The 25,316-nt window shown below is 40.3% G+C and overlaps 1 protein-coding gene across 12 annotated transcripts in view; it reads right to left on the reverse strand.

The window, feature by feature from the left end:
- LOC106999014 (uncharacterized) overlaps nt 1-25,316 on the reverse strand; it is a 240,779-nt gene that overhangs the window by 142,934 nt on the left and 72,529 nt on the right. For 2 of the 12 annotated variants that reach the window (XR_013418208.1, XR_001445631.3), the window contains exon 1: nt 4,905-5,061. The exons of 1 other annotated variant lie outside the window; for it this stretch is intronic. The gene's annotated coding sequence lies outside the window, so the exon portion shown is untranslated. Of the gene's footprint in view, nt 1-4,904; nt 5,387-25,316 lie in introns of those variants that run through there. 9 more of the 12 variants (XM_078004508.1, XM_078004507.1, XM_078004506.1 and 6 more) reach the window with 7 other exon arrangements.

Genomic DNA, 25,316 nt, shown 5'->3' on the forward strand with positions numbered 1-25,316 from the left:
TGATGGATGGATGGATGGATGGATGGATGGATGAATGGATGGGCAGATGGATGGACAGATGGATGGATGGACATATGGATGGATGGACATATGGAGGGACGGATGGATGGATGGATGGATGGATGGATGGATGGATGGATGGACGAACAGATGGACGAATGGACGGACTGACGGATGAAAAGAATAGTATGGAAAATGGGTTGTAGTAGGGTAAAGTAGAAGTAGGAGACCAGTTCAGAGGCAATGAATGCCCAGGGAAACATACTGGTGGCATGAAATATATGGTGCAGTGAAGATAAGGTGAATTATACAGATTTGAGAAATTCTAAGGAGGCAGACTTTACATAACTTGATAATAAATTGAGCATTATTTCTTGAAAAGAGTTATGAGTGATGATTTCTAGTTTCTGTTATGGACACCTGGGTGGATGGAGGTGCCATTTATTTAACAGAGGAGGAACAGGTATGGAGAGAGATCATAAAAGTCTCTCACTGACTTTTCTGCTTCTCTGCAGAGAGTGAAATGAACTCTCTAATCCCTCTTTGTAGCCTGAGGAGCTTACAGGGGCAAAGTGTCATCATTGTGCTCATTGTGGAACATTGCCCGGGCTGTAGATGAGATGCAAAGCAGAGCCATTTACAAATAAAATTGCAGTGCTATTTATTTATTTATTTATTTATTTAAGTATAGGGTGACAGTCTTTGATATCAACCTGTTTACTTAACAAATTTGTCTTTTATTCTTATAAATTACCATACTTCATGATTCTTAGATGAAAATATTTAGCATCTCTGAAATTGGGGTATGTTTTACAATTCACAATACCTGCCTAAGACAAAGGTTTGCATGCAGGTAGCTTATTTGAGAATGGATTTCTAGGGCCAGGAGAGAGCAAGTGAACAAGAAGGGGGGAAAATCAATGCAAGATGATGTTATTGAATGACCTAGCCTGTATGTGACTAGTAATTCACCCAGGACCTTCTGTGGAGAGCTTTATGAAATTTGGCTTAGAATCATCTGTTGTGAGGACGTTGTCTACAGTTGGTTGTGGGTTGCTCCATGGAGCATGACCTCCCCACATCCTTAAGTTGCAGGTGTGTAAATGTCAAGGCTCCTGGCATTCTGCAGTGCAGTGTCAGAGAAATTCTGGGGCAGGAAGCAATCAGAAGCAGGCCAAACACTGCACAGAACTGTCGTATGTGAAGTGGTGCACAAAGGATATGCGCAGTGTATGGTTTAACTGGCCATGCTTTTTCTTTCTTAGTTCTACATACAATAATGGTATATCTTACATAACACCTTATATCTTATATCTTGATAACACCTTAGATTTAATGGAACAGAATAAACTGTTGACCTTGCAAAGATGCATTTTGTTGAGGTGAGATTTGAATAAGCAACATCAGTAAAACTAAATTAAGCCATTGTCCACTAGGTAGAGACTGCAATTCTTACTTCTTATTTCTCTTCACTGGAACTGTGTAGATAAGTTTCCAAAACCAAGACTTTACCTCTGCTATGGAAAATATTCTACCTGAAAATAACTAGTACAGTATTCCATCATATACACTGGTATAGGGGAGCATTTTTTTTTTCCTTTAAAGAATTGAATCTTTATTTCAAATGAAATCTTTTTCTGAACTCTGTTATATAAAACAGATAAAAATGGAAATGCACTGATTGAAGCAGAATTGGGGAGGGAGTATTCCCAGGACCCCACAGCTCTATTGTCTTTTTATCTCCTGTGTTGGCTTCTCAGGCCTCAACATGGAGCCTTAGAGTTCCAACAATAGGGTTAAGAATATGTAATAGACAGGGGCCAGGCGCGGTGGCTCATGCCTGTAATCCCAGCACTTTGGTAGGCCAAGGCCGGTGAATCATGAGGTCAGGAGATCGAGAACATCCTGGCTTATGTGGTGAAAACCCATCTCTACTAATAATACAAAAAAAAAAAAAAAAATTAGCTGGGCGTGGTGGTGGGTGCCTGTAGTCCCAGCTACTCAGGAGGCTGAGGCAGGAGAATGGCATGAACCCGGGAGGTGGAGCTTTCAGTGAGCCGAGATCGCACCACTGTACTCTAGCCTGGGTGACAGAGCGAGACTTTGTCTCAAAAAAAAAAAAAATAATAATAATAATAATATGTAATAGACAGGAGACTTGCTGCATGCCACCTGCCCCCAAGGCATTTACGTAGTGTCCATTCACTCTTGTTTTAAAAACAATTCTAACAAACTCAGTAATATGGTTTCCCAGCTTGTAAGAGATTTAGAAGCAGTAATTTATATGGAAGAAATAGCTATTAAAGGCTGGCACCATGATCTTCACACAGAGTGGAAGCTAGAAGCTTAGAATATAACTGCAAAACTCCAAAATGCAGCTTTTAAAAAAGGACAGTATTCAGAAATATTTAGCATGTAGACAACAATCTGATCCATGTCGGTAGTTTGCAAAGGCGTCAGTGTACTATGGAACGTGGAGGAGGTATTTAGGATTATATGAGTACTTCTCACATCTTTTATTTGGCATAATTTTTGAGGCACCAATGGGTATAATATAATTTAGAATAATGATTATAAAAAATAAATCAAGTATATTTGATAAAGTGTCATTTCAGTTACATGGAACATTTTTGTGAGTACAATATTGTATTTCTCAAATTGTTGAATAAGTCATATATCCCTGTGTGTATCAGTATTCATTCACCTCTAAGGGGTAGGAAATGCAAGTAAAACCTGTATCTAGATGAAGGAGTTAAACATCAAGAAGCTTTAGATAGGGTTTGATCCAGCAGCTTACTATGTTACCAAGGACCTGATTTCTTTCTACTTTCCATTTTCACTTTAGGCCCTTCATAGCCACAGTATGCCTTGTTACTTTCTCATTCACATTCAGCAGGAATGGGGAGGAAGATAATGAGGAGAGAAAGAGAGTGGGAGGTGGGGGGAGAGAGAGAGAGAGAGAGAGAGAGAGAGAGAGACAGAGAGAGAGAGAGAGAGAGAAGTTGGTTCTCCTTCCTTAATCATTAAGCAAAGATACTATCTCTGATTGAACCAACACAGTTCATGTGTCCATCTCTGACACAATAATTGTACTATACTGTGCTATAGGGATAAGATTATATTAATCAATTTAGATCAGTCAGGGCTTGACTCTTAGCTGAAGATGGTGTTAATTCTTCCAGACCCCATGGTGACACACGTGGAGAAACAAATGTTCCTCCTGTTGCCTGGAAGAGTAACAGATCATGTCCACAACACTGTTTCTCAAGGTAAGTATTGATCAGCTGGACTCTGAGCTCAGTGATAAGAGGAATCATCTCTTTCTCTGTCTGTTGGTGTAGCCCCAGCATGGGCACAAGACCTATCATCAGAGGAGTCCAATCAATATTTATTTATTTGTGAATGAACAAATGGATTTTTTTTTTCTGTGTGGAGAAATACACAGATTTTTATTTCATTTTTGCACTTCTTGCTACTCCCTGGTTGCAGTTGTTGAGGAGCTATTTCTGGCTTGACAAGAAGCAGGAAGTATCAAGATCAGTCACTGAACAAAAAACATTTCCTCCTGAGGTTTTTAGCACTATTTCCAAAACAAAAGAGAATGAAATCGGTTGGAATAAGACAAGAAGAAGTCAATCATTTATTTCCCGTGCTACGAATGTTAAAAAGAAGAACGAGGAGGAGAAAGAGAAGGGGAGGGAGCAGAGAGAGGGACAGGGAGAAGAATAAAAATAGAAAGGAAGAAAGAAAAGAAGAAAGGAAGGGAGAAAGGAAAGAACATCAGGAGAGAGGGAGGAAGAGAAGGAAGGAGGGAGGGAGAGAGGGAGGGACGGAGAGAGGGAAGGAAGGAGGAAGAACATATAAGTAGAATGTAGCTCCAGTGCAAAGGTACTTGGAAATAGTGGTTAGCTTATGACATCATTTGCTGAATAATAGTTCAGAGACTGTGTGTGTGCGTGTGTGTGTGTGTGTGTGTGTGTGTGTGTCTGTATTTTCTAATAAACTTCAAGCCTAATTTGAGGCTTTTGCATTGACCAAACAGCTATGAGAATGTGGATAGCAAGTTATAAATCACCCAGCCATTTGGGTGTGGATAAAAGTTGCAAGCCAAATACCTGAGTGTCCACTTCATAACGGGTATAATAAGGCTATTTGAAAGCATGACCTAGATCCCAAGCTATACTTTTCTTTTAGAGAACTTTCTGACATGTTTATATGCACATATTGGAATTGTATCCAAGGGGAAAAAAACAATTGACTTTCTGACTTTATAGTCTTTCACTGACTTTTAACGTATTTCATGAAATGAAGTAATAACTTCAAGATCAAGGACATTTTCCTTTGGGTCTTCATCAATTATTTCACTTTCTCTTGGCAATGGCCTCCACCCACTTCTTCTGAAATATCAACCACTGGGCTGACGCTGCACTGGAAAAAATTTCTTTCTCTCTCTCTCTCTCTCTCTCTCTCTCTTTCTCTCTGTCTGTCTCTTCCTTTCTGGATACATGTTCATGCCATTAAATTGTTTTAATCACTTCAATTTTTACTATAGTTTGGCAATTTGTATGTCACTGAATTGTATGTTCCAAGTTTAATGCTTTTAGAATGCATTCAAGTAGGTTCCAATGCACTTACTCATTGCTATTCAAATGAGATAACCATATTTCAAAAAACAGAGCTCAGGGAGAGGAATGAGGTGACTAATGGGTTATAGGGGAAAACCATCTATCAAGACACATTGGAGACTGAGACAGATGGTGAAGAAATACCCCCACGTCCATTCCCCCAGCCCTGGAAGGCCCACTGATTTTATTTCCAGCAAACACACACCTTGGCTAGCTTCCCCTCACAAGCTTCTGGCTAATTTTTCCTATATTAAGATCTTAGAGAAGTAGGAAACTTACCTGTTTCTCACACCGAAGCTCATGAAAAAGCCAACCTCATAAGGAGCCAATCTTAGGAGCCCTAAGCAAGCGCTGCCAGTTACAGAGAGAGCAGTGGCACAGCTCTCATACATAGTGCTGGTTTTTAATGAGTGTTAGTAGGACTAGGACAAAGTGGAGTTTGGGACAAACATTCAAAGTAAATAAAGCTTGTTCTCTTCACCCTACTTCCATTACTCATCTTTTAAGTCTCCAGGGCATCTTGTAACTCCATGAACGCCCAAGTTTCAGTGTTGAACTTCTCTCTTTCTTTGAGAAATTAAGAAATTGACCCAGCTTCAGGCCGGACACAGTGGCTCAGGCCTGTAATCCCAGCACTTTAGGGGGCCGAGGCAAGCAGATCACCTGAGGTCAGGAGTTCGAGACCAGCCTGGCCAAAATGGTGAAACCTTGTCTCTACTAAAAATACAAAAAAAAAAAAAAAAAAATCACCTGGGCATGGTGGCCCATGCCTGTAGTCCCAGCTACTTGGGAGGTTAAGGCAGGAGAATCGCTTGAACCCGGGAGGCAGAGGTTGCAGTGAGCCGAGATTGTGCCACTATACTCCAGCCTGGGCAACAGAGCAAGACTCTGTCTCAAAAAAAAAAAAAAAAAAAAAAAAAAAAAAAAAAAAAAAGAAAGAAAGAAAGAAAAGAAAAAGAAAAGAAAAGAAATTGACCCAGCTTCTGAGCTTCCCAGCCCTTCTTTTATATCAAGTGACCAGGATGATACCAATTTCCTGAGAATGACATTTGACTTACACTAGACGATGTGCAAAAAAAGCCTGCAGGACCAGGCACATGTTAGGTGTGTTTCCCGCTCCACATTCTTTCTACCTTGACCTTTCTTGCAAGTTCCAGGGAGCTAAGAGTGAGCTTCAAAGCAGAAAAGACTACCCCACAACCAGATGTCTGGGACCTGAAACTTTAAAAGTAGCCTATCAGGCAATTTTGCCATTTTTGTCAAATCCTAAGTGTGAGTCATCCGAAACAATCCCATTTCTAGAAATTTACCCTAAAGAGACATTCACCTAAGTATACAAGATGTGCACAGAAGGATGAACATCGCGTCATTGCTAATAAATGATGAAGAACTGCAAACTACTGAACTGACTATCAAAAGGGTACTGGCTAAACATGGTATATCCATACAGTGAAATAGGATTCAAGTTTTTTTTAATGATGTGACAATTCTATTTTTATTGACATTAAAATTTGTTGATGTGATATTCTGAAATAAAAAAGAGGTTTACAAATCAGCACGTGTAGAGTGGTTTCACATATGAATCTCTGTATCTACAGCTATTCCCATTCATACAGCTCTGCAAAATCAGATGGCTACAGAGATATCTCAGGAATGTTAAATAGGATTTTAACATTGTTTTATCTCTGAGTAGTGGGGTCTGAAGATACAGTCTACTTTTTTTCTTTTACTTTTCTATGTGAATTTTTTTAAACAATAAGCTTATGCCATATTTATCCCCAAACATTAAAACTATCTTTCAACCTGTCCCATGAAACGCTGAGCATGGACAGCGTTTTCCACCCCAACTTGTATTTAACTGTACCTCATTTGCTCTCCACTGCTTGTGATTACCTAAGGAGCTGTTTATTTTTCCACAAGACTGAAACCTCCTCTAAAATAAGGGTTGTACCTTTACCCCAGTCTCCAGTGCCACACACCATTGCACTAACAGAAACTCAGTGAATGATTTCCACTTTGAAGTCTAGACCTCTGGTGATGTGGAAGCTGTTCCAAATTCTGACGTTGCCTGGCAGTGAAGCCATGGTGAACACTTTCTGAGATGGCTCGTGCTAAAACAAAAGTAGGATGATCTTGGAGGTTCCTATTTTTCCTAACCTCATCATTCTGCAACCTAACTTGTTCAATCCCCACAAAGCAAATGAAATCAGAGGATAATACATAGATCAGATTTATAGACTCTAAAATGCTACCTGAATGTAATATGAGATTAAAAATTGGAAACTCAGTGCCAACAAAAATCATAGCAACCCAAATCCTATATTGATCCTAATATAAAGAAAGACAATTCTAGTGGTATCTAAATAACTTCCTATTGCCCTTTGTCTTTCCCTGCCCTCACCTCTGAGTCTTAATTCCTTGTGGACTTAACACTGATACTCAGTTTGGGGATTAAAGCAGGACCTGACCTGGATTTGTTCCACATTGCCAATGCCCTAGATTGAAATGTTAAAGGACTTGGAATAAAAAAAGTTGCATTTTCAGTAACGGCTTCACAGTGGCTGGGGAATTAATGTCAGCCAGGCAGTGATTTCCCAGTGGTTGGGTTTGTAGCAAAAGTCTTCAACTTTTATGTGTGGCCTGTTTGAAGTTGAAAATTGTTGTTAGACTCTCCAAAGTTGTTTGAGGTGTCACTCATCCTTCCCTTTTGTGTTGGGGCGAGGATGAGAAGCACAGCGGCTGGGAATAGTTCTGTGACTGCCACCCCCCGAGGCAGGTCCCTGCCAGGGCCCAATTGAGCCCATCTCCCAGGGAATTCAAAGCTTTCAGTGCAATGCAGCTCTGCATCTGTCTGTAGTCTTATCACCCACTACTCTTTTGCAGGAACTCTCCACTCCAGCAAGAGTGAGGAGCTCATGGTCCCATGAATGTGCTGTGCAAATGAGCATCTCTAGCATTTTTATTCAACATACAATTTGCCCTCTTAGGATATTGTGTTTTGGAGAGGCAGCAGCACAGGGAAATAATAATAATGATGATGATGGCATAGCAGCAATAATAGCACAGCGAACATCTCATGTAGCACTGATTATAGGCCAAATGCTGGACATAAGATTATTTCATTTGGTTGTCTCAATAACCCCATCAGATAGATGCAAATACCTCCATTTTATATATGAGGCAATCGGGGCCCAGGAAGCTTAAAGGAGTTAACCAAGGTTGTGCAGCCCATAAATTGAGGTTGGAATTCTTGTACTCTGACTCTATAACCTATACCTTTTTTTATTTTCTTCACCTAGGAATGTCTAGTCTTGGGAGCAGAAAGACCTGCCTTCTGGCTCTGTCTCCATCACGTACTGACTGTGTGACTTTGATCAGGTGTCTTTACCTTAAAATCAAGACTCACTCATCTAAAGAATGTGGTAACACTGTTTTCCTTGAAGGATTGCTAGGAGAATCAGAGTTAATACATGCCAGGTGCCTAACCAATGAATGGTAGCCACGATATTTGACCTTTATTCAATATCATCCTAACTTTTTTCCTAGATCCTGTCCTATTGCCTCCTTAAAGCACCTCCTTTCCCCCATCTTTTTTTTTTTTTTTTTTTTTTTTTTTTTTTTTTGAGACAGAGTCTCACTCTGTCTCCCAGGCTGGAGTGCAGTGGCATGATCTTGACTCACTGCAAGCTCCACCTCCTGGGTTCATGCCATTCTCCTGCCTCAGCCTCCCAAGTAGCTGGAACTACAGGCACCCACCACCACACCCGGCTAATTTTTTGTATTTTTAGTAGAGACAGGGTTTCACCGTATTAGCCAGGATGGTCTCAAGCTCCTGACCTCATGATCTGCCCGCCTTGGCCTCCCAAAGTGCTGGGATTACAGGCATGAGCCACCCCGCCCGGCCACCTCCTTCCTCTCGACAGTGTCACTCATTAGAGGTTCTATATTCATCCTCAAGGGAGAAAAAAGAAGGCTATGAGGAGTCCAAAAATCTAAAGCTTAGGTGTTCCTCTGCTAGTAAACCTGGAAGAACCACACATCTCAAGAATTGTGGGCCTGAGGAGGCTAGAAAATACTGAATCCACCCAGTAACTTCCAGTATAGGGTAGAGTAAAAATTCAATTCATGGGCTTGGAATTTAGAATTTAAATCCTGGCTCTTCTATGCTCTGAGTGAAGCAAATAGCTGCTCCTATAAGACAGCACACTCAGTGCCATTCCCATGCCCTCCTGGTGTAACATCCACATCATAGAGGCTGGGAAATGAAAAACTGCATTGCCCAGGCTTCTTTGTAGTTAGGACATCTCTACAAGACTTGGAGACAGCCATGAGCATTGTGAGGTGACGGCCATGCGTAAGGAGAGAAGATCCTCATTGTAAAGGGGGCTCCCATCCTCACACAGCTGTGGTTTCATTCCTAGTGTCCAGTCCCTAGTGTCAGAGGTGCTGCTGATGGGCAATGGAGGCAATAGGTGGTGGGCCTTTCTCCTTAATGTGTCCATATGTGGCCGTGCAGGACCCAAACCCAGTCCTCTGGCCCTCTGAGAGCTAAAAAAAAAAAAAAAAAATTCCCTCCAAAATCATGGTGAGATCTAAAGTACGACTCTCAGAAAATCATATGCAAGGGAGATGGGGAGGGGAAATGGTAGGTAACTGAGCCTGTTTCAGAAGAAGGAACAGGGTTTGTGAAGGTTCATAGAGAGCAAAGAACATGCTTTACTTGAGGAACTGAGTGTGATGTCGTGGAGACTGTAAGGAAGGGATGGGGAGAGGACATAGGTAAACCAGATAGCAAATGACCTGGAAAATAGCCTAGAGGTGTTTGGAATTTATTGGGCTTCCCTCAACCTGTCACTTAAAAACCACCAGTCTGGACATACCTAATTTTCCTCACTCAAACCACCCTTTTGCCAGTATACATAAGATGAATCCAAGAAGACTGCAAGCTTCAGGGAGAAGGGGGAATGTATTCCCTACCTCTCGAGGGTACTGTCTTGCCTGTGTAGCTTCTCCACAAATACTTGTCAATCGCACTTTGTGTTAAGTAAAGTTGAACGGAGCATGTACTTGTGCCTGGAATTTGTGGTGAAATAGCAAATCGCTTCTATTTGGATACGGACCTCTGAGTCCCACCCAACACTCATACAGAGAGTTTGTTCTTTTGAACTAGCATGTGCCCTGAGCAATGAATGCTGTTTACAGTGTGAAGGACTTATGGACAGGGTGGCTCTCTCTTTTGACCTTGTTTGTTCTTTTCCTTTCCTATTATGACATTAATTATTTCCTAACCACATGGCCTCTTTTTTTTTAACTTAGAAATTATGCCATAAGGTTAAAAAAGTCATGGGCAGATCTTTTTTTGTTTACTTTTGTTTTGTATTTGAGTCCTAAGACTTTTGTTTCACAAGATGGTATTTCAGCATTCTGGAGAACACTCTTTAGCCCATTTGGACATTTCTGACTGCAGGGTGTGGAGCTAGTATGGAATCACACTGGCTATAGCCCTGCGGACTTTTGGGGACATCCTGGAAGGACTTGGTGGATTCCTGAGGAAGGATTGAGACTAGAATCAAGAGCCATTTAATGGCCACTCATCAGGAATCTATGTTGCCATTTCTTGGACTAAACAGTAAACTAAAACACTTGGATCTTCAGTCGTGTGCTAGGGCTGGCTCAAACCAAATTACGAAAACCAGTAATTAAGTATTCAGGATTTCTTCAAGTCAGGTGTCAAACAATTGGTAGCTTGAAATCATCCACAGTGGGAGTATTTACACCATGTAACTCAACAAGTATTACAAATCAGGGCTTCTTCCTCCCTCCCTGCTTCCAGAGAGCTGGTTTATCAGCACATCACTGCATCTATCCTGTCTAGAAGAGTAGTGTTTGGTATATACAGATTTTTTTTTCAAAAGGCCTGTACTCAGAAGCACTGGGAGAAAATGTATGATGGCTTAAACTTCATGCAGATGAAACCCACGTGTATATGTTTTCCTGGAGAATACACCCCATGATGGAGCGTAGCACAGGGTCTGGCACCTAGTAGGTGTTCAATAGACATCTGTTGAATGGATGAAGTTCTGGTGGGTTGACAAGCATCCCTGCAGCAGCATCAGGGAAGCTCAAGCCAATCTCCTACAGGAATCCTTCCTGAACCACGAACATTTGAAAGTAGCCACAAGACTCCTGTATGAACTATGAAAAGGATACAGAATTAAGCATAATGTCTAGAGTTGCTCTAGAAGCTAGGTTGTCACACATATAATACTTATGTCACTTTACTTTAAAAAACTTACAACTCTATCCATGTGTTCAGCAACCATATTACACTTTAAGGTCTGAGAACAGAATTTGTCTGATTTGTTGCTTTAACATAGCAGGTACTCATAAAATTTTTTTTTTAATGAGTGAAAAATTAAAAATATGCATAATAATCCTGCATGAAAGTGCAACACTTTGTGTTTTCCAAAGTGTTTGGTGGGTATCGCCTTATTGATGTGAGTGGGCAGATCCCTGTGAGTGGGCAGAATGCAACAATTATCCTTCCAGGCAGGTAATATAGTGCCTGACATGTCGGGGATACTAAACATTCATTGAATTAATTATGAATTAATCATCCCCTTTCATAGATGAAGAAACAAGCTTTCAGAAGTTACCTGACACAGCTCAGTTTTCATTAGTATCACTTCTGTTTACACTGTGCTGCCTCTCTTCATAGTCCCTTAACTTTAAAAAATGCTTCATTGTGCACTCTCTCATCTATCACCATCACAGTTCTATCAGACAGGCAGGTATTTTTATTCATGCTTTAGGACGTTGTAATACAGTGGCACAGAAAGTTTTAGTAACATGCTTGAGATTGCATAGGGATTTGAGGGTAAAACTTGTATTACAATCTATGTTGCCTAAGGATTCTGAAGCTAGACTGTACATTGCATAAGATTGTATCGTATTTTACTGACTCATCCCTTCAGAGAAAGATAGATTGGTGAAAACAGGCTAACAAAAAGCAGTGAATCACAGCACATTCAGAAAGAATTTCTAAATATTGTTATGAATCCTCTGAACTTATTTCTTTCACTTGAAATATCTTAAAACATGCTGATTATTAGATTTTCTGCTTTGCCACTTAAGTGTGCTGAAGATTCCAATCGAAGTTTCAAATATAAAATTACAGGAAATTACCAACTTTCTCTTTTGTGAAGGGAATTTTGATTTTTTAAAATAATCTGAGGAGGTGCTGATTTTCTACGAATATGGAAATTCCATGATTGTTCTTTGCCTAGGACTCTAACATTTCCAAATGGCCACAAGACCCCTGTATGAATTATGAAAACGACACAGAATTAAGCATGATGACTTTTGCATTTAGGTTGTAAAACAATACTATTCCCAGCACAGTGCCTCATTTCCGACGAAAAGTTTGCTGCCAGTTTCCCACTTTTTCTGTGGATCGCATCACCACTCGTTTTATTAAATCCACCAGAAACTCCTGGAAACATGCATGATGTCGGTTTTTTTGCTTTTTTTTTTTTCAATGTGGGGGAAAAGAATTTTGGATGTGGGAGCTGGTTCACATTTCTAAAACATGTTTTTTCACTCTTGCTGTTCCCTTTTGACCTTCCTGAGGATGCATGTGGGTGTTAAATTGTTACCAAAGGGAGGGGCCCTTGTAACTACAACGAGATCCACACACACAAAGACACACTTTCCCACACACAAGACTTGGCTCCGTTGCACTTTCATGGAATGCTGAATGGAAAAGATGCAGGGTGTTTTTGATCTGCAAAAAAAATTTAGCCAGTATAGTGTCCATCGTTTTCTGTTTTAAAAGAGCCAGCTTAATATTTGGGTTGGAAGGCAATATGTGTGAGGGGAGAGGGTGTGGCTGGCAAATGTTTCCTCTCTCTTAAAAAAGTATAAACATGATATATTCTGTTTATAAACATTTAAATATTACAAAGAAATATAAAGTGAAAAGTAAAAGTTTCCCCTTTCTCCCATCTCATCTTACTCTTAAGAGTAACTGTTATAAGGCTTATTGTTTTGAATTTTTTCTGTTTAATCAAGAATTGAGATTATGTAATTTGTGTTATTTCTTTTGAAGAAAGTTTATCACAAAAATGTATCTTACATACATATCCTACAACCTCCGTTTGTTTTCATTTAAAAATGGATTCTGGGTAATTATTTCTGTCAGGATAGACTTCCAGGACTTCACTTATTCTTTTTTTAAGGGCTGTATAGTGTTTCATTGCATTGGCTGTGCCTTTTTAAAAAACTGATCCTCTATTGGCAAGCGTTCGGATGGCTTCCAAATGTTCACTATTACTCATAGTGTCACCTTGAACCTCCGTCTTTACACAGTGGGGTTGTATTGCTCTAAGCTTGATTGATGGCAGTGGAATTTTTAGAGGGAGTGTATTATTAACACTTGTAATTCCAGGGAGGAATATCTGTATTAAAGAAAGAATTTCCATTGTTCAACACAAGCCAAGGCTCAGTTGTATAGAAGACAAGACCAGAGCCAAGATTTACTCCTATTGTAGTATGCTCAATACCGGTTACTCATTAAAATCACTTTGAGAAGGGGAACTTTCTGAAACAAAGCAATGTCTACACACCACTCTGACAAATTACATCACAATCTCTGGTATGGGGCCCAAGTGTCTGTATATTTTTCTAAAGCTCCTTGAGCCAGATTGGGAGCCACTGTTCTAGTGAAAGTGCCTCCAACATAGCAATGAATGTGCCATTGTTCTATGTCTCTCTAAGCTCATATGTTTCATGGCCAAACATAGAGAAGCATGTGTGTTTTATATAGTTAGAATAATATGTTTTTTGGTTTTTTTCTTTTTCTTTCTTTCTTTTTACTTGGCTGTTTGGTACATTTGGCCTCAATTGCTATTAGATAGCCCAGAAACATAGTATATGTTATGTACAGCTCTGCATACAAATAAGATCAGGAGAATGATCAGAGAGACAAATGGGAACTTTAATGGGGGAATGGTGAGAAGTCCTGGATGTGATTAAATGGAAGATAAAAGGGCCATTAAGCAACTGTGCAGAGTAATTTTTAGACTGAAAAATTGTAGACGGTCCTGTATAAATAGAATCCATATAGGGCATTAACTACCAAGGTAAATGACCCTTTGTATTCTTCTCCTATATTTCTTCAACTCACAAAGTTTGGTTGGCAGATGATGCAAGGTATCTGAATATGTGCATATAGACAGAAGGTTGTCTTGTGCTGGCCAGGAGCTACCACCTTATAATACTATAGATTTTCAGTATACTCTACAATGTGCAAATTGCATTCATGTGCATTATTTTATGTGACCCTCACATCATACTTGCAATGTTGGCAGAGAATACGATAGTACCTTTATTATACAAAAGAAACTGAGACTTGGAGAGAAGGAACAAGACCAAGATAATAGTGTTGGTACATGAGAAAGCTGGAAAAACATTTACTTCTAATCAATGCCCCTGTGGAATTAGCCGCTAAAGTTTCTGGCTCCTAGGCTGTGCTCTTTATGTTAATGTACACATGTCAGCAGGGGCAAACCAGATAGAGTGGTGTGGACTGTGGCAATTAGAAAAGAACCCTGTGTAGGCCTGGCACGGTGGCTCATGCCTGTAATCCCAGCAATTTGTGGGGCCAAGGTGGATCACTTGAGGTAAGGAGTTCAAGACCAGCCTGGCCAACATAATGAAACCCTGTCTCTACTAAAAAAAAATACAAAAAATTAGACAGACATGATAGTGGGCACCTGTAATCCCAGCTGCTTGGGAGGCTGAGGCAGCAGAATTGCTTGGACCCAGGAGGCAAAGGTTGCAGTGAGCCAAGATCACACCACTGCACTCTAGCCTGGTCAACAAGAGCAAGATTCAGTCTCAAAAAAAAAAAAAAAGCAAAGCAAAGCAAAGCAAAGAACCCTGTGTCAAGACACTGAAATTTTAAAAATTGTAAGTACAGTGTAAGAAAAAAATTTCTGTATATGTGATATAATATTATATATACAATATTATATATACACACCCACATATATGTCAGGCCAGATTCAGCAGAGAGGTTTTCAATGTGACCCCAATTTCAGAAAATCTAGATTTTAAATTGTAGAAAACTAGAGAAAGAATCTGCCTTAGAAGTTGATAGAAATATTTCATAAAGTATTAAGAAGATATTGGAAGTATTTTAAGCATAGATGAAAGTGTTCTGGAAGTAGAGACCTTCTAGAATCTTTTCTTTTTGTATTTCAAAAGTATATATTAAGACATTTATCTGTAATGCCACTTTCCTCCGATCTCCTCTTTGTTACAAGACCTTGACATTGCTAAGCATGGATTTGACAACCCCAGTGATTTTCAGGAACATAACTTCCATGGTGGTCCAGAGACTGCTCTTTGTTGCCCAGAGAGAAAACACATTATGACCCATTTCCTCACGAGTTTGGATTGTTTTCGCAATTAGTCAGTAATCATCTTGCTGAAAATGTACAAGGCAGTGTGTTGGGATGGACCAGTAACTAGGGAATTTCTGGGCCAGAAGAATAGGAGAAAATTGATGTTGGAAAAGGCAGCAACACTAAAATCAAAGCAGAGAACGATGGATAGACAGTGGGTACAGTTCAAGGCTTGAACTCTAAGTTTGAATCCTTTTAACCTTATACATCAAGAAAGTACTTTACATTTTTTCCTTAGCATTTTCTTCTGTTGATTTTCGCAACCATCTTGTGAGTTCAGTGGGGAAGTCAATATTGGTTTAAATGTTTTAGATGAACAGCAGCAGAAAATGTTTTAATAATTGCCTAAGGGTCTGAGTACAACATTTAATAGTCCAGCTGAGACCAGAACTCAGGACTCTGTACAGAAATCCTTGTCTCTGTATCTCATACTTCCTATTTCCAAACTGGATCAGGGCTTGCCTTGTGGTGGTGTGTATCCGGCAGCATATGCTTCAATAAACAAGATCTGCCATCAGGTTCACGTTTGGGGCATGAAGAAGAGGAAGGGAACTACTTCAGCTTAGCAGATGAAAAGGAAAATGACAGAAAAGTTGAAGATTTCTGTGTGAGAAAAGATATTTATTTCTCCTCTGACTGCTAGAGAAGGGAAGAGCAGGGAGAATCACAACATGTGTGTGGGTGTAGATATGAATCCTGTATTATGTTGTTAAGTAAAGCTGTTTGTAATCTTTGAGACTGTTTCAGGAATAAGATCCATGAGGTAATGCTAGAAGCAAACAGTTTTATGATTTTTTTTAAACAACAAAAGACAGGAACTTAATTTTAACTTGGCTTGACCAAAATACTAGGACAGGCAATTGACTAGAGAAGCACTGAAGCCTGAGCAAAAACTGTGGTGATTTCTAAGAGCCAACATGGATTCACCAGCAATGAACACTAATTCCTTTTTTAAAAATTGCATTATCACATCCAGAGATCAAGAAGACATAAATAAAGTCAATCTGAATTTTAGTAAAGCTTTGGGCAGACCTTTTTTTTTTTTTTTTTTGGAAAATTTGTTCCCTCCAAACTCATGTTGAAATTTAATCCCCAGTATGGCAGTATTGAGAAGTGGGACCTTTAAGAGGTGATTGGGCTGTGAGAGCTTTGCCCTCATGAATGGATTAATCTATTCATGGATTCATGGGTTCATGGATTAATGGATCATCATGGAAGTGGGACTGGTGGCTTTATAAGAGGAGAAAAATAATCTGGAACTAGCATGCTCTGCCCCTTAACCACGTGATGCCCTGCACCACCTCAGAGCTCTGCAGAGTGTCCTCGACAGCCATCACCTGAGGTTGGGAGTTTGAGACCAGCCTGACCAACACGGTGTAATCCCGTCTCTAGTAAATACAGAAAATTAGCTGGGCATGGTGGCACATACCTGTTATCCCAGCTACTTGGGAGGCTGAGGCAGGAGAATCGCTTGAACCCAAAAGGTGGAGATTGCACTGAGCCAAGATTGCACTGTTGCACTCCAGCCTGGACAACAAGAGTGAAAACTCCATCTCAAAAAAAAAAAAAAAAAAAGAGTCCTCACCAGCAAGAAGGCTCTCACCAGATGCAACCCCTCAACTTTGGGCTTCTTTGCCTTCGTAACTGTAAGCAATACTTTCCTTTTCATTATCGGTTACCTAGTTTCAAGTATTCTGTTATAAACAACAGAAAACAAATGAAAATATTATCAAGGGAAAATTATCTTGGTCAACCTAGAGGAGGGTCTTTATTGGCACGCCACTTGGCTCTACCATTGACTGAGTTATATTGAAAGTTTTATCAAGTCTCTGCATATATGCTTATGAAACTTTCAGATGAAGAAAAACCCCAGGGGACTACTGATAGGATGTTATGCAGATTTATCAGACATCCTACTTAAAAATTTGAAGTAAGACAATTAATGAGAAAATAAAAAGAAATATGTGTCTGGGGGGATAATGGAAGGGGCAGGACTTCCCATGTCTTCCTTCATCTGTGTGAAGTAAGTTGAGGATAGGTGTTATGAAGCCCTTAGATCCTCCACCTATCCTTAGGTAGCCCAATGTGTCTGGAAACTGAACTCTCAGCAGGCACTTTCTATTTAAGAGCAGGAGCACAACTTTGGGAAAAAGAGAAAAGATATTTGGGGAGGAAGCAGCATTGCAGTAAAGAACTATAGAGCAGAAAAGAATGTGAGAAGTCAGAAAGCAGGACAGTTAGAACTTCTGAGAAGCATTTTATATGCTACTCCACTTAAACTCACAGTAAGAATTTTCCATTCTTTCTCAAGATTTCTAGAGTTGTATCTTTGCCACACAGAAAAGACTAGGCTATATGGGGGCTACTGCAAGTAAAAAAATTAAGTTTCACAGTGATATAATAAAGGGAGAGGCCAAGCGCAATGGCTCACACCTGTAATCCCAGCACTTTGGGAGGCCAAGGCAGGCGGACCACAAGATCAGGAGTTCAAGACCAGCCTAGCGAACATGGTGAAACCCCATCTCTACTAGAAATACAAAAATTAGCTGTACGTGGTGGCATGCATCTGTAATCCCAGCTACTCAAGAGGCTGAGGCAGGAGAATCACTTGAACCTGGGAGGTGGAGGTTGCAGTGAGCTGAGATCATGCCACTGCCCTCCAGCCTGAGCAACAGAACAAGACTCCCTCTAAAAACAAAAACAAACAAACAAACAAAAAAAGGGGGTAACCTCCAGATTTCATCTTCCCTTTATGTTTTCCCATCTTATATTTTCATCTTATATCATCTCCTTTATTTCCATGAGTTGAGCTACCAAGAAAAATATCAACGGCCACTGAATGTATGGCTCCATCTGAAACCTCTCTCCTGAGTTTCAGCTTGGAATTCAAACTGTCCATGTGGAATTCACAACCACCTCAAGCTCAGTGTATACAATAAGGAAAACGATAACTCTTCACATCCTTGGAGAGGAATCCTGTAGAAAAAGTACTCCATTTTCTTAATTGAAGAATGAGAAGCCTCAGTAATGAGATCCCTAAGTCTCTTTTCAACTTTAACATTTTTCTGAGCAAATGGAATCATCTTGTTCTTCATTGTTCTAAAAAGGCCAGGGTGAAAGTTAACCAAGAGGCAGATTTAGATGTCAGATAAAAATGTAGAACTTTTCCCATTAGAGCGACCTCTGCAGGTGGTGAGGCTCTCATCATGTGAGGTAGTTAATTCAGATCAGCTGGGGGAATGCCTTGGTATGGATTTTTCCCTGCAAGAAAAATTGTTCTGGATCTCTGAAATTTTTTTCAACTCTAAAAGTCATGCACCCACACACACACACACACACACAAACACACACACATTTCATATATACACATTTTAAATTAAATGTGTAATTTGAATACTTTGCACAGTCATAACTGCAAATTTTGCATAAAAACCCATCCCACTTGCATGACAAATTTTATAAATTACTATTTCTGTTGTTATTTTTTCCTCCTTTTCTTCAATTAAAAATTAAGTGTACTATATATTTCATCACATTAGACCTCTTAAACTACCTCATTTCTAAATCTCTTTACAATTCTACATAACAAAGTTGTCCCTTTTATCAACTACATCCTGTCCAAGAGTTACTAATGGAGTTGATAATGCAGTTCTTGCTGCAGCCGACTTTGGCACTGTGAAAAGTAAGGACATCATGCTAACCGATCCAAGCCTGTCCCAAGTAACCTTGGTCACAGGGTCTCATTAATCACAATATATTTTCCATAGCAACAAAATCGCACATTCAATAAAAAGCAATTGCTCTTAGCAAGAGTGAAGCCCCAGGAGGTGGAGTAGGAGAGCATTATTTTTTATAGCAGCTAGAGGACGTAAGTTCTATTAGAGGAAAAGGCAGTAGGAAAGCATAGTATAAAAAATGATGCCTTCCTTAGAGCAGGTCCCAAAGGGTAACTGGGCATGTTGGGTGTGGGAGGGGTACACTTTCTATGTCTTTCAAGGTAAGGGAAAATAGTCATGTTTAGAGCTCTGGTGATTGGTCCCATTTGTCACATGGCAGTGTCTCATCCTAACAGTGCAATGAGAAGAATCATTATAATAATAACAATGGATAACATTTAGTAAGTGCCTACTGTATGTCAGATACTGTACTAAGCACCATATAGGTTTTATCTCATCTAACTTCACAAGAACTCTTTCATGTAAGTCTTATTATCACCATTTTTAAGTTGAGTGAACCAAAGTTTGATTTGTCCATTATCACAGATGGAAGAAACAGTCATCTCCCCAACTCCAGGCCTCACATTTTCAGCCAGTTGGCTCTATTGTCTTCCAAGTTCTGTGCTCCAGTTTATCTCCAATAATGGAATCACTGGGGAAAAATCATTATTAAAGGTTGTTATATCTCTTTGCAATTCATCTGGAGGCTTTAAGCCTTCAAACCAAGACTTGAAAACTTGTGAAAGAGAATGAAAAATGTTCTCAATGAATCAGAAATTGTGGAGTTGTGAAATATGGCCTTGGCCCAAGAAGCTTAGTCTTCTTTAGAATTTTCCACATATGCAACATAAATGGAAATCAGTTTTTCTGGTCCAAATCCCAAGTATTCTGAAGTAATGAAGTTCCAATTGAGCTAGTTAGGGAAACTATTGTAGAATGTCCTATACAATATCTGTATTGGAATATGATCTTCACATATGAATTGATAATTGTATAGATGCATTGATGGATGCACTTAGATGATGGAAGGAAAAGAGTGTACTTCAGGTTGGTCCTAAAGTTTGGACAGGATGTGGATAGGTGTGGAAATAGAAGTGAAGCTTGAAGTTGCTGATTCTCCTGCATCTCGTTGAGCACAGGGGTATGAATCTCAGTTTGGCTGTTTAGTAGCTCTGTAATTTGGGGCAAGTCATTAATTCCTCTGTGCATCACTTTCATTCTTCAAAAATGTATGGTAATAGGCCAGGCACGGTAGCTCACTCCTGTAATCCCAGCTACTTGGGAGACTGAGGCAGGAGAATTGCTTGAGCCTGGAAGGGTGAGGTTGCAGGGAGCCGAGATAGCGCCACTGCACTCTAGCCTGGGTGACAGAGTGAGACTCCATCTCAGAAAAAAACAAAACAAAACCCACAAAAGTGCATGATAATAACTTCTACTCTGTTGAAAGAATAAAGTGAAATAATGATCTTTGCAGATCAACTCATGACTGGTTTCATAACACTCAGGGCTCGTATCAACTGTGAGCTCCCCAGTGAAGTCCTTCCTGACCTCCACATGGGGACTCTTAGCTCCTGGCTGCACCATTTCTCTGCTCTATTACCCTGGGTTTTTTTGTTTTTGTTTTTTTTTTTTTTTCCCAGATATTTGTCACTCTCTCCAACAGTCATATATTTATATTTGTTTAGGTGCTTATTGGCTTCACTCAATAAAACGCAATCTGTTGGAGGTTGGGGAGCTTGTGCTTTTGTTCACATCTATATCCTTGGTGCTTAGAACAGTGACTGCCAGAGAGTAGATGCCTGATAAATGCTTTTCAACGCATGCTTGAATGAATGAAAACATGATAACCACTGGGATGTTTGTTAAAAAATACAAATGCCCTGGAACCCTAGAGACTGATTCAGAGGCTCATTCTGAGGACTCCAGGAAATGGGAATGTTACAAGTTCTTCATGTGATTCCAACGTGCAACCTGGTTTCAGAACTTTCACATTATAAAAATTGTCTTTGCCCTCAAGGAACTTTCAATTTTAAAGGGCAGACAATATCACTGCTTAGTGAAGGACTGATAAACATCTCTACCAATTTGATCACCATAGGACCAAACTTGGGCTGCTTTGGTCTTCCGGAACTACAAAGAAAAAAAAAATAGAAGGACAAAATGCTTTAAAAGAAAGAAGAGAGAGAATAGGGGAGGAAAAAGGCAAAGATCGGGTGAGATGAGGAAGTACACAGTAAGACGCCCCTCTGCAGAGGTCTGTTAGAACAATGATAAAGAAATAAGAAAAAAAAATGCAGAAGAAACAGATGTAGCTGCCAGAAGTTAAATACACATCTGTTAAGAATGCTCTTCTCATATGCAGGGTCAGAAAAATATGTACAAATGTAGCACCTCTCTGATTGACAGAAAAACCTCAGTTCTGGCACTGGGAATCTTGTTTTCTTGACAGCACTTTGTTTTAAAGCTGGAGGCAGAGAAATGTCTTATGCATGTCCTTAAACTGGAAGGCCTTTTGTTCAGGATACTTATACCATTTGCAGATAATGATGTGCATAGCAGTTTCAGCTGTCTGCATATGCATTTTTATGTTTTTTTATGACAGCTCTGCGTACTGAACTAAAAGGCCATTTAGAACTGTCAGGCACTGACAAGCATTACCCTTTACATTTACAATTCTGTTAGCGTGCATTGTCAGGTGGGCTCACCAGACTGCAGAAATGTGATTTTCTTTGAAACCTGTGTATGACTTTAATTTAATACAGCAGCCTCAAAAAAAAAAAAAAAGAAAGAAAAAAAGAAAAAGAAAGAAAAAAAAAAGAGAGTGTGAGCCAAAGAGAGCTTTATTAAGTATTCTTTTTTCATTAATCTCCTACTTTTTTGTTTTGTAAGACCCTTCCTTTATTCCTTATTCTTTCTTCCTTTTCTCTTTCTCTTCCCTCTCTATTCTTTCTTCTTTTCTTCCTTCTTCTCTGTAGTTTCCTTCATGTTAAGCAGAAGACAAGTCAGACTACGGAACTGACTATACCTATCTGAGCCATGCCAGACTCTCTCTCACTTTCCATTTGGCCTGGGGTTAATTTTTAGTCAAACCAATTTGTAAAAGATGTTTGCCACAATGTAATAGAACGACTATCTGGATAATGGGAACATGGAAGGAATTCATTTAATCCAGCTAATGACTTATCGTTCCCCACCTGTCTTTGAGAGTCCCTTTTCCTCCCCCAAAACATTTATCTCAACAGTCTGAAAAGCTGTTCCTATAAAAGACACTGGCAAGCACTGGAAGAGAATTGAAAGCAACGTGAAGAGGTGGTTTCACACTGCAGGATTTTACCATCCACCTGGGGTAGCTGGCCACGTGCATGAAACAGAGAAGTTTCAGCTCAAGCTAGGCTGAAATGAAATGCTGACATGTATATGCTGACCTGAGACAGATTTGCCAAACAGTGACGAAGCTTCAGTGAGCCCCTCTCACTTGCCTGTCTCCTGTGCATTCCGGAGGTGGTTGGGAGCAGAGGCCAAGTCATAAACACAATGCACTTTTTAATCAACATTGCTGTTAAACTGCTTCAAGAGACCACAGTGAAGGGAAGCGGCCTGAATTTTCAGTTTCCTTCTTGTACCTTAATTTTGCATTCATAATTTTGTATCCTTTATCTTATAAAGGATTCCCCAAATGGTATAAGCCTCAGGTTCCATCACCCTGGACTTGTCTCTGCTTCTGACAGCAGCTTCTGCAAGTGATTTAGTGAGCAATGTGTTTGGGGTGGTCAAGGTGAATTTTCTTTAAAAAGCTCATCTTCACCTGGCCCTCCATAAAGCGCAGGATTTGGCTCGGTGGAGAGGGCCACGTCGTATCGGCACATAGAGTTTTCGGAAAATACTGGTTAAAGGGTAAAAGCCTAAAAGCCGGCATTTTAGGCAATTGACAAGTATTTCTTTTAACTTTTTAAAATTGAGAGATACATAAAGTGCAATGTGCACTAATCTTAAGTGTGTGACTTGACAAAATTTACTGTCCATGAAACCATGGAGCCACATCCAGATCAACATCTACAACCGTTCCAGCTCCTCAGAAAGTTCCTGACTTGTGAGCATAAAATGTGTAATCCCCTCCACCAAATTTTTCAGAAAGGCCAGAAAGACAGGGTAGAGCATACTGGGCATGCTGAATTTGGTATCAGGAGAGCATATTTTGTGTTGACCCATGAATGGAATGGCTGTTCAGAAAAAGAATCCAACCCAGAGGGGTGGAGAGTTACCCCCCTCCTTCCTTCGCTCTAAGAATAAGAAACACCCTAGCACACAGTTAATGCCCTGATGGCAATGGCCAGCTTTATGTGTGGACAGCAAAAAGTGTCACCTGTTATCTGGATGGTGACTTGCAATTTTGCTTGTGCCTACAGTTATACAATTAGAATTGTATAACTTTGGGTTAAGCCTTGCCCTTTGCATTAAGTTATTTGAAAAATCATATTTGCCATCTTCAGTGTGACTGACTGGTGTCATATCAAATTCTAAGACCTTTCTTCAAATTTGCTAATCGATAGCTTTTTTTTTTTTTCCTGCCAAAGCAGTTGGGTGAGGCCCCCAGGCTCCTGATAGCAGATAGAGGAGAGAACCAGAGCGCAAAGAGGGAAGCCGAGAGGAGTGATGAAGACTCTGGCTCTGCCATCTACTCAGGCTGTCTTCGCCAGCCACACTGTGAGCCCAGGCTGGTTAACGCTTCCTCCTGGAGGAGAAAAGCTAAGAGAGAAAACAAAATCCATACAGTGCACTCCCCCTCAGCCCCTCCTCTCTGTCTCCTCTGTGCACTAACCTCCAATGCCCTGCGGGAACCAATTACAGTATTCTAATGAGTGCAGTTTCCAATAACTGCATTTGATGGGCCTGTTACCTCCTCATCTCGACTCACCTTTCCCAGCCATGAAGCAGGTGGCCCAGTGCTTGCTCACTGGCCGGGCTTCTCCCGATGGAGTCACCAAGGATGCAGGGCCATAAGGATGGCTGTGTGAATCCTGGTGTTCCCAGAATACAAAGGACTGTGGACCAAGTCGGCAAGGAAATAAGCCAGGCAGGTTGGTGGCTTTGGATGAACATGGTTCACCTGCTTGAAATAGTCTTTGGGAACCAAAATGAAGAGCCATGTTTTTTAGAAAGCCGCTGTGTCCTGGATTTGCTTGTAGAAAAGGGGTAAACAGTGGGTTAGAGCATGAACATTGGAGTGAGGAAGACTTACCTGAGACTTATTCCCCATCACTTACTAGCTGCCTGACCTCCAGCAAGTTCTTTCATGTCTGAATGAGCCTGGGTTTTATCATCCATAAAATGGGAATGATAATAACCCCTACTTTGTACAATTGTTTTAAATATTTAAAGAATAGTGCATGCAAAGCCCTTGGCACTTTTTCCCTTGGCTTGCTGAATAATATGGAGCTATTGTTATTCTAACACAGGTTGGGCTAATATAGATGGAAAGAAATATACATTTTTATCACTCACTGACAAAGCCCTGCCCCTTTTCCCTGGTTCTGCTCTTGTCTCTCCCCCTACTGTCTCAGACTCCACTCAGCACTATGGTGTCACCTCTGTTCTGTGCAGCCATTATAAAGCGTGTGACTTGGACGTACAAGCACCAAGATACATTAATTGAGAAGGTAAGTTTTTATCTATGATATGCATGTATATCTATATATGTAGGTATGGAAATGCGTGAAAAGGCACTGACCAAGTTAGTGGCCCTCCAAGTTATCTTGGAGAAACGGGAATAATGGGAGTAGAGTAGAAAGGAAGATAATTTCACGTTTTACTCTTGCTACTCCTGGATTGTCTTTTTTCCTTTTTTTTATTTTTTTTATTTTTGAGACAGAATCTTGCTGTGTCACCCAGGCTGGAGCACAGTGGTGCACTCATAGCTCAAGAGGAATCTTGAACTCCTCGTTTCAAGTGAGCCTCCTGTCTCAGTCTCCCTCTTCACTAGAACCACAAGTGCGCACCATCACGTCTGGCTAATTTTCTTTTCGTTTAATTTTTTGTAGAGATAGCGTCTTGCTATGCTACCAGGCTGGTCTCATATTCCTGGGCTCAAGCAATCCTCCTGCCTTAGCCTCCCAAAGTGTTGGGATTACATGCATGGGCCTCGCAGATTGTCTTTTAAAATAAGAGTGTATTCAGGGATTACTTGTGCAATTAAAAAAAAGAAGCAATAAAGATGTGTTTAAATGGTCCAAGGTTAGAGGTTGTGGTTTTGTTGCTGTTGGGGCCCTGGAGGTTCCCCATACCCTGCAGGGTCACCCCACTGAGGCACTCCACACCTACCTCTTCCAAAGCACAGCAGGTACCCTCTGCCACTCTGTCATTTATTCCAAGTCTTTCTTTCTTGTCTATTCTCAAGGGACTGTGTCACTCAAGCCTCTGACCTTCTACCCACTGACAGTAAGGGTTTGGGCATTTTATAATCCTTTAAAGTGTTTTTTAAAAGTGAGAGAGGAAGAGAAAAATTGTCTCCA

The sequence above is a fragment of the Macaca mulatta genome, chromosome 6 (assembly GCF_049350105.2).
Source record: "Macaca mulatta isolate MMU2019108-1 chromosome 6, T2T-MMU8v2.0, whole genome shotgun sequence".
Classification (NCBI taxonomy): domain Eukaryota; kingdom Metazoa; phylum Chordata; class Mammalia; order Primates; family Cercopithecidae; genus Macaca; species Macaca mulatta.